Source organism: Oncorhynchus nerka, linkage group LG27, assembly GCF_034236695.1.
Source record: "Oncorhynchus nerka isolate Pitt River linkage group LG27, Oner_Uvic_2.0, whole genome shotgun sequence".
Classification (NCBI taxonomy): Eukaryota; Metazoa; Chordata; class Actinopteri; order Salmoniformes; family Salmonidae; genus Oncorhynchus; species Oncorhynchus nerka.
The window spans coordinates 85,192,341-85,202,030 of record NC_088422.1 but is presented as its reverse complement, the minus strand read 5'-3'; the positions used below and the strand labels follow the sequence as shown (position 1 = coordinate 85,202,030).

At 44.1% G+C, this 9,690-nt stretch overlaps 1 long non-coding RNA gene across 4 annotated transcripts; it reads left to right on the top strand.

Moving 5' to 3' along the window:
* The first annotated feature begins 655 nt into the window (after positions 1-655).
* LOC135565380 (uncharacterized) lies at positions 656-3,517 on the top strand. 4 transcript variants are annotated; one of them, XR_010461599.1, is made up of 8 exons: positions 656-1,420; positions 1,508-1,683; positions 1,774-1,835; positions 1,918-2,002; positions 2,090-2,131; positions 2,200-2,372; positions 2,452-3,141; positions 3,422-3,517. It is a non-coding gene; the product is annotated as an uncharacterized LOC135565380 (long non-coding RNA). The 4 variants fall into 4 exon arrangements; XR_010461598.1 differs by having other exon boundaries at positions 2,090-2,372; XR_010461597.1 differs by having other exon boundaries at positions 1,918-2,372.
* The last annotated feature ends 6,173 nt before the right edge of the window (positions 3,518-9,690 follow it).

Sequence of the window (9,690 nt, the reverse complement as noted above, 5' to 3'; positions counted from 1 at the left end):
ACACCATCATATACGTACACTGAGTGTACAAAACATTACAAACACCTAATATTGAGTTGCACCCCCTTTTTTCAGAACAGCCTCAATTCGTCGGGACATGGTCTCTACAAGGTGTTGAAAGTGTTCCACAGGGATGCTGGTCCATGTTGACTCCAATGCTTCCCACAGTTGTGTCAAGTTGGCTGGATGTCCTTTGGGTGGTGGACCATTCTTGATACACACTGGAAACTGCTGAGCGTGAAAGACCCAGCACCGTTGCAGTTCTTGACACAAACTGGTGCGCCTGACACCTACTACCATACCCCGTTCAAAGGCACTTAAATATTTTGCCTTGTCCATTCACCCTCTCAATGGCAAGCACACATACACAATCCATGTCTCAATTTTCTCAAGGCTTAAAAATCCTTCCTTAACCTGTCTTCTCCCCTTCACTGATTAAAGTGGATTTAACAAGTGACATCAATAAGGGATCACAGCTCTCACCTGGATTCACCTGGTCAGTCTATGTCATGGAAAGAGCAGGTGTTCTTAATGTTTTGTACACTCGTGTATATATTTATATTCCGGCCTCTGACATTCCTCATTCTGATATTTCTTAATTCCTTTCTCTTAATGTTTTGGATTTGTGTGCATTGTTTTGTGTTGTTAGGTATTACTGGGGCCTGTTGCACAAAAGTAGAATTAAGACATCCGGGATAAATGACTCAGCTGAGCTCAATGAAGCCAAAACATGTGCGTCCAGGCTTAATTGGTTGCACAAAGACCAAGCCAGGATGAGCAGACACGGATTCATTAAGCCAGGTGAAACCAATCCTGGATAGGTGCGCGCTCACGGCTCACTCAAATAGACCCCGCCACAGATCACAGATTAACTGATTTACCATGGCAACTAGAGCCGCGTACTTTTCCCGGTCGGAAGCACAAATCCTCATGGAGGCATACGAGGAGGTAAAAGATATAATTAAGAAGAAAGGCAACACCGCCACAGTGATAAAGCAAAGAGAAAAAGCGTGGCAAAGTATTGCAGACCGCCTGAATGCGTAAGTAGTGCACAATTACACACTCACCGCTCCGCTGAAACATCACAATTACAATTCAAATATTTAATTCACATCTCCAAAAATGCAGTTGTACTGTAATTATGAAACGGTTAAATTTTTAATTGAAATGCACTGCAGATATGAGTGAAATTGTGTAAAGTAACTCCATCACACTGTATAAAGCTATGATAAATTTTTTGATATTTTTACTGAAAACAAGACAAAAATACCAAGTAATTTTTTGCAGTGTGACTCCATTAAGTGTGTGTGTGTGTGTGTGTGTGTGTGTGTGTGTGTGTGTGTGTGTAGATTAAACATGAACGGGCCAAAACGGACATGGCAGCAGGTCAAAATCAAATACAAGAACATTCTGCAGAATGGTATGGTCCCTGACTAATATTTAACAAAGCACAAGCATATATTGTACCCAGAAGGTGCCTGCTCACACATTGTCTGTACTGTTTTAGCAGTGAAAAAGAATACCCACAGACAAGGCACGGGTGGTGGGTCACCAAAGGCTGACCTTACCCCAGCAGAGGACATGGCCTTGGAGCTAAATAAAGGCAGGCCCGTCTTAGAGGGGATCCCTGGGGGAAAGAGACGAGCATAGGTTCCTCCCAAGATGCCACCCACTTCATTCAAGGTATGTCCTTCCATCTCTACATGGGATACAACCACATTCATATTGAATCAATTTGGACTGTCTGACTTTGGTTTACCTATTGCCTTGCAGTGCCTGGCAGCACTGTGTTCCTGTTAGAGCCACCAGCACAAGCACCAGACGATGCTGATCCAGTGAGTACTCCATCAAAGGCATACTGTAGGCCTGGCATGTCTTGTCTACTAGCTTCAATATGAATCCGATTAAATGTGATAGGGTGAAGGCCCCAGTGCAGCAGCAACAGCACATGATGGAGACGATGATGAGGAGGAGACCATCTCTGGATTCCAGAAGGCATGAGGTATCATGTTAAGACGGTGAAAGTACTATTTACTCTACAATGGTGAGGAGTCCTCATCAAAATCAAAAAATCTAATTTCTTTTACAGGACCCAGATGCTATACAGTGGGAAAACCAGCCTGGCAACATAGTGCGTATTAATAAAAGGACACCACATCCTGCCAAATTCCAGCTGCGCTAATTGTATTGTGTTCACAGAGCTCACAAGCTATCAGAAAGTTGTATGGCAACCACCTCCGGCGCCAAATAGAACTGGCAGACATAGACATTCAGTACAAGAAGAAAAAGATGGAAAATCTTGCACTGGAGTCCGAAATAAAAAGAGGACAATTAGGAAACTGGACCTTGAAATAAAAAAACTTGAGAGGGAGGTGAGATATGCCTTCAATGTACACTGTATGCTAACTGTAACACAAATGTATTAATCATTATTTTTCTTTCCTCCCCCAGCTCCAAGAAGATGACACAGCTCAAAATAAAAATTAGGTATATTCTCGTAAAGTCAAGTGAGCCATGACATATGAGCTCTTATTGTGAGCACACAGGACGGTGGCATCTTTCTAAGGTTTTTTTTATTTTCCCAGCAATCAGTACAACCAAGTCATCGTTATAAGGCATCGCCCTCTTTTGCCCACCCCCCCAGCACCAGGTGTGGCCACTAGCCTATATGAAGGCCCAAAATTGTGTGTTCCTTTCTGCTCTGACAATGGCATGCCCATTCGTGCGAGATGTGGTGGATGAAGAAGCACTTGTGCTGAGGAGAGCCTTCAGGCGAGAAAGGGTCTTCAGGGACCGGTTGGACCCACTGGCCTTCCCTGATGACCATCTATATGAAAGATACAGGTTTTCTGCAGATGGCATCAGGTATCTATGCAGACTACTGGGTCCCAGGATTAAGCACCGCACTGCACGGAGCCATGCACTGAGTGTGGAGCAAATGGTTTGTGTGGCCTTGCGCTTTTTTTGCTAGTGGAGCCTTCCTGTACTCAGTGGGGGATGCAGAACAGCTGAACAAGGCCACAATTTGCCGCACAATAAGGAGTGTGTGTCTGGCTATCAAAGCATTAGCAGATGTCTTCATCTCCTTCCCTGGCCACAGAAGACTCTGTGACATCAAAGAGGAGTTCTATAGGATTGCAGGTAAGAGGATCTACAAATTACAGGACAACTGTTAACACATAGTAGGATACTCATTACTTTGTGTGACAGGTTTCCCCAATGTCATTGGTGCAGTGGACTGCACACACATAAGGATAAAAGCCCCTCAGGTGCCCATGAGGCCGATTTTGTGAATAGGAAATCCTTTCACAGCATTAATGTTCAGGTGAACATAACTTTTTGATATTGTCCATTGACGAACACTCTGCATTGCCAGTGATGTGCATTGATTGGTGTAATATTCCTCATCTTATGATTTCAGATGGTCTGCAATGCTGACTGTGTGATCAGCAATGTTGTGGCAAAATGGCCTGGCTCAGTCCATGACTCCAGAATTTTCGGGCCTCTGAAATCTATCAGTGCCTATCACAAGGTAAGCCACACAACCCCTATTTATAACCATCATGGCTGTGTCAAGAATATCACTGTGTTTATGAGGTAGTAATGATGAGATTTTGTGTTGACAGGTGAATTCTCTGGTGTGTTGCTGGGAGACAGGGGTATGGCTGCCAGCCTTTTCTCCTGACACCTTTCACAGACCCCAGGAAGCACAGCAGGCCTACAACCATGCCCATGCCTTGACCAGGGCCAGAGTTGATGACCTTTGGCCTCCTGAAGGCACGCTTCACTGACAAATTAAGGGTCAGCCCTGTTAGGGCATGTGATATTACTGTGGCTTGTGCTGTCCTCCACAATGTGGCCTGCCTGAGGAAGGAGAGGGCCCCCAGAGTGCCACCAGCCATGGACTGGGACAATCCGGCAATCTTCCCTGATGACGACAGTGGTCGGCTGCTGAGGGACCAATATGTGTTGAATTATTTTAGTTAGTATGTGTGCTTTCAATTTTGGTTAAATATGTCCTGCGGTGGCAGAGGAATTTGGGTTTTTTGGGTTCGTTTTTGACGAATTTGGCCTCTTGTGATGTTTGTGCGGTATACTGTGTGTAATACAAGGCTGCAGGGAGGCTACTGCATCCATTCATTTGTCTGTTCAGTTGATGTGTATTGATTTGTCCTGCATTTATTTTAGTGTGCAGACATGCAGGGTGATATACAGACCTTTGAATGTGTATGTATCATTTTGTATAATATGCTTGGATTCTGTGCTTTCCATCTTGTAGAGTCACTGTGACTTCAGTTTCGAAAGGAGCTGATGGTTTACCTGCTTTGTTTTGTCCTTATTCAATAAAGGAACATAATGTTACACATTGTGTTTTTATATTCATATGGAATGTGTATTTGTTTATATGACAGAGTACTAGGGCCACACTGAAGAAAAAGGATAAAGTCATAAATTTATGAGGCTGGTTCTTTCTGCAGAAAAGCTACATATTGTTTTGATACTTATGACAATGTGATACTTAATATTCTGGCACATCAGCATGTCTTTGTTTATGAAACCATACTGAAGTACAATTTCACGAAATGCCCCACATCTGTCATTTTAACAACTGTCCTCCTTTAAAACAACTGGTTACAATATTATGACTTGTGTTTTTTTCCCCTCTGTGGCCCTAATATTCTATCATTTTATATATAGCCTTATAGTCTATGGGAAACTGTAAATTATCTAATGATAGCAACATCATCTAAAAATCATTTTTTATCCAAAATCATTGAAATTAATGATCACAAACGTTTAAATAATAACAGTGGGTCTAGTTATATGTGATAACAATGTATAGTGAGCAGTGAAATAACTATTGGTTTCCATTTGTGGTGACTGCTGACTGACATTAGGGATGAGATTAAATAGATCCTGGAATTTAGCCTGGTCTGGAGCAGGCTAGCTCCACAGAATAAATCTCCATGGTAATTTATACCATAACATATCCTCCTGCCCCCTATCCATCTTTAGTGCAACCGGATTACGGATCAATTGAGCCAGGATCACCAAGATATCCTGGCTTAATCCCTTATCCTAGTTTTGTGCAACAGGCCCCTGAACTGTTGGAGCTAGAAACATAAGCATTTCGCTACACCTGCTAAATATGTGTAAGCAACCAATAACATTTTATTTTATTTGAACTGGGTGGGACTTTCTATGGTTTAACGAAGGATCAAACAATTCCATCCACGTCATCAGGAGGGATCAGCCAATTAATTATACTTGTTCAAACACACTCCAGATGGCAGTGGTTCAGCAGCGCCACCTGCCGACAGAAAAGAGAACAGCAGTCGTGAATAAATAAAGATGTAACATCAGTATGTCACCAGCAGGGGTCAGGAGAGGCTAAGGGAGGCAGCGTAGGCTGTGGGGAGAGAGAAAGAAAAAGAGAGAAAGATAGGAGGGGGGGTTAATGCAGCAGGTGTTATGGTCTCACAGTTTTAAATGTCACCCACATCTCTTATTTCGCTATCTGTTTAATGACCCTGCTCTGTTAGTCCTCTACACAATCACAGCAGTACACAGAGGAGGGAGGGGAGAGGGGAGGTAGAGGAGAGAGAGAGAGAACAGCTGTCTTTGCATCTTTATCCTTCTAAACAGACAGAGATGGACTGAAAATGACACAATACCCTGTCTTCCTCTGTGATGTCTCTGTTTTCTACCCTTATATTTTCTTGACCCTCCTCTAGCTTGGAGCTGACATAGTGTGTCAAGTTTCAATGTCACGTGCACAGTGTACGGTGCAGTGAAATGCCTTTCTTGCAAGCTCTAACCCCCAAAATGCTGTAATCAATAACAATGTAATAGTCAAAATAACAAGGTAGAACAAAAACACACAAGATAAGAAATAGGAAGAACACGATAAAGTAAGTAAGCTAACTATAGTGAACAGTGATGAAAGTGATCCTGTCACAGTAATGAGGATACAGGTGTATCAGCCCAGATTGACTCTTCTGTTTACAAACATCTGTCATTACAATACATATGACTGGAGAGGAGATCCTTTCTGACCGCAGGAGGCTATTTAGTGATCAGATTCATTGATTATGTTTCATTTCTGGTGTTATGAGACTTATAATTCTACATATAAACCTCTGGACAAGAGGATGGCTGACGTTTTACATGCTCGTAACCAACTGTGTTATTTTGTTCGTTTTTTTGAGTTGTTTGTAACTGATTTTGTAACTGATTTTGTACATTATGTTGCTGCTGCCGTCTCTTATGACCGGAAATAACCTCTGGACATCAGAACAGCGATTACTCACCACGAACTGGAAGAACATTTTCCTTTAACAAGGATATACTGCTTTCCCAGGAACAGGCCCAAATCCCTGTAATTTGCGTGAAGAAAAGGCAAAGGAAAATGGGCCGCAGGTCGGGCTGCCTTCTGAGAATCCGTAGGTGAGCGAGTAACTCCCACTGCCATCCGTCCTACTGTCTAAGGTGCAATCATTGGAAAATAAAATTGATAAAAAGATAAAAGATAAATAAAAGAGATTATCCTACCAACGGGACATTAAAAGCGGTAATATCTTGTGTTTCACTGAGTCGTGGCTGAACGACGACATGGACAATATAGATCTGGCTGGATTTTCCATGCACCGGCAGAACAGAGAAGCTACGTCTGGTAGGGATGGGGGGTGGGGGTGGGGGTGTGTGTCTTTTGTCAACAACAGCTAGTGTGCGATGTCTAATATTAAAGAAGTCTCGAAGTATTGCTCGCCTGAGGTAGAGTACCTTATGATAAGCTGTAGACCACACTATCTACCTAGAGAGTTCTCATCTGTATTATTCGTAGCCATCTATTTACCACCACAGACCGATGCTGGCACTATGACCACACTCAACCAAACAAGAAAATGCTCATCCAGAAGTGCCGTTTCTAGTGGCCGGGGACTTTAATGCAGGCAAACTTAAATCAGTTTTACCACATTTTTACCTGCATGTCACATGTCAAATCAAATCAAAGTTTATTTGATGAATACAACAGGTGTAGGTAGACCATACAGTGAAACGTTTACTTACAGGCTCTAACCAATAGTGCAAAAAAGGTATTTGGTGAACAATAAATAGGTAAAGAAATAAAACAACAGTAAAAAGACAGGCTATATACAGTAGCGAGGCTATAAAAGTAGCGAGGCTACATACAGACACTGGTTAGTCAGGCTGATTGAGGTAGTTTGTACATGTAGATATGGTTAAAGTGACTATGCATATATGATGAACAGAGAGTAGCAGTAGTGTAAAATAGGGGGTGGTGGGTGGTGGGTGGGACACCAGAGGGAAAAGAATTCTGGACCAGCTTCACTCCACACACAGAGATGCATACGAAGCTCTCCCTATTTTTTAAAATTTTATTTTTACCTTTATTTAACTAGGCAAGTCAGTTAAGAACAAATTCTTATTTTCAATGACGGCCTAGGAACAGTGGGTTAACTGCTTGTTCAGGGGCAGAACGACAGATTTGTACCTTGTCAGCTCGGGGGTTTGAACTAGTCCAACGCTCTAACCACTAGGCTACCCTGCCGCCCTCGTCCTCCATTTGGCAAATCTGACCATAATTATATCCTCTTGATTCCTGCTTACAAGCAAAAACTATAGCAGGAAGTACCAGTAACTCGCTCAATAAAAAAGTGGTCAGATGATGCAGATGCTACGCTACAGGACTGTTTTGCTAGCACAGACTGGAATATGTTCCGGGATTCATCCAATGGCATTGAGGAGTATACCACTTCAGTCATCGGCTTCATCAATAAGTGCATCGACGATGTCGTCCCCACAGTGACCGTACGTACACATCCCAACCAGAAGCAACATCCGCATCGAGCTATGGGCTAGAGCTGCCGCTTTCAAGTAGCGGGACACTAATCCGGACGCTTATAAGAAATCCCGCTATACCCTCAGACGAACCATCAAACAAGAAAAGCGTCAATACAGGATTAAGATTAAGAAACAGGCTCTGACGCTCGTCGGATGTGGCAGGGCTTGAAAACTATTACGGACTACAAAGGGAAACCCAGACGTGAGCTGTGCAGTGACAAGAGCCTACCAGATGAGCTACATGCCTTTTATGCTTGCTTCGAGGCAAGCAACACTGAAGCATGCACGAGAGCACCAGCTGTTCTGGATGACTTTGTGATAACGCTCTCGGTGGCCGATGTAAGCAAGACCTTTAGACAGGTCAATATTCACAAAGCAGCGGGGCAGATGGATTACCAGGACGTGAACTCAAAGCATGTGCGGACCAACTGGTAAGTGTCTTCACTGACATATTCAACCTCTCCCTGACCGAGTCTGTAATACCTACATGTTTCAAGCAGACCACCATAGCCCCTGTGCCCAAGGAAGCGAAGGTAACCTGCCTAAAATATTACCGCCCTGTAGCACTCACGTCGGTAGCCATGAAGTGCTTTGAAAGGCTGGTCATGGCTCACATCAACAGCATCCACCTGGACACCTTAGACCCATTCCAATTCGCATACCGCCCCAACAGATCCCAATCTCAATCGCACTCCACACTGCCCTTTCCCACCTGGACAAAAGGAACACCTATGTGAGAATGCTGTTCATTGACTACAGCTCAGCGTTCAACACCATAGTGCCCACGAAGCTCATCACTAAGCTAAGGACCCTGGGACTAAACACCTCCCTCTGCAACTGGATCCTGGACTTCCTGACGGGCCGAACCTAGGTGGTAAGGGTAGGCAACAACATGTCTGCCACACTTATCCTCAACCCTGGGGCCACTCAGGGGTGTGTACTTAGTCCCCTCCACGACTGCGTGGCCAAACACGACTGCAACTCTCTCATTAAGTTTGCTGACGACACAACAGGGGTAGGCCTGATCACCGACAACTATGAGACATCCTATAGGGAGGAGGTCAGAGAACTGGCAGTGCTGTGCCAGGACAACAACCCTTCCCTCAATGTGGGAAGACAAAGGAGCTGATCGTGGACTACTGGAAAAGGTGGGCCGTACAGGCTACCATTGACATCGACGAGGCTGTAGTAGAGCGAGTCGAGAGTTTCAATTTCCTTAGTGTCCACATCACCGACGAACTATCATGGTCCAAATACACCAAGACAGCCATGAAGGGGGCACGACAGAACCTTTTCCCCTCAGGAGACTGAAAAGATTTGGTATGGGTCCCCAGATCCTAAAGAAGTTCTACAGCTGCACTATGGAGAACATCCTGACCGGTTGCCTCACTGCCTGGTACGACAATTGCTCGGCATCTGACCGTAAGGCGCTACAGAGGGTAGTGCGTACGGCCCAGTACATCACTGGGGCCAAGCTTCCTGCCATCCAGGACCTATATAATAGGCGGTGTCAGAGGAAAGCCCATACAATTGTCAGAGACTCCAGTCACTCAAGTCATAGGCTGTTTTCTATGCTACCGCACGGCAAGCGGTATTGGAGCGCCTAGGACCAAAAGGCTCCTTAACAGCTTCTACTCCCAAGCCATAAGACTGTTGAACAATTAACCAAACTGACACCGGCCTATTTACAATAAACCCATCTCCCCCCCACATTTTTTTGTAAACTGCTGCTACTGGCTGTTTATTATCTATGCATAGTCACTTCACCCTACCTACATGTACAAATTACCTCAACTTGTTATGCAGGTGAGTGAGGACCCAAAA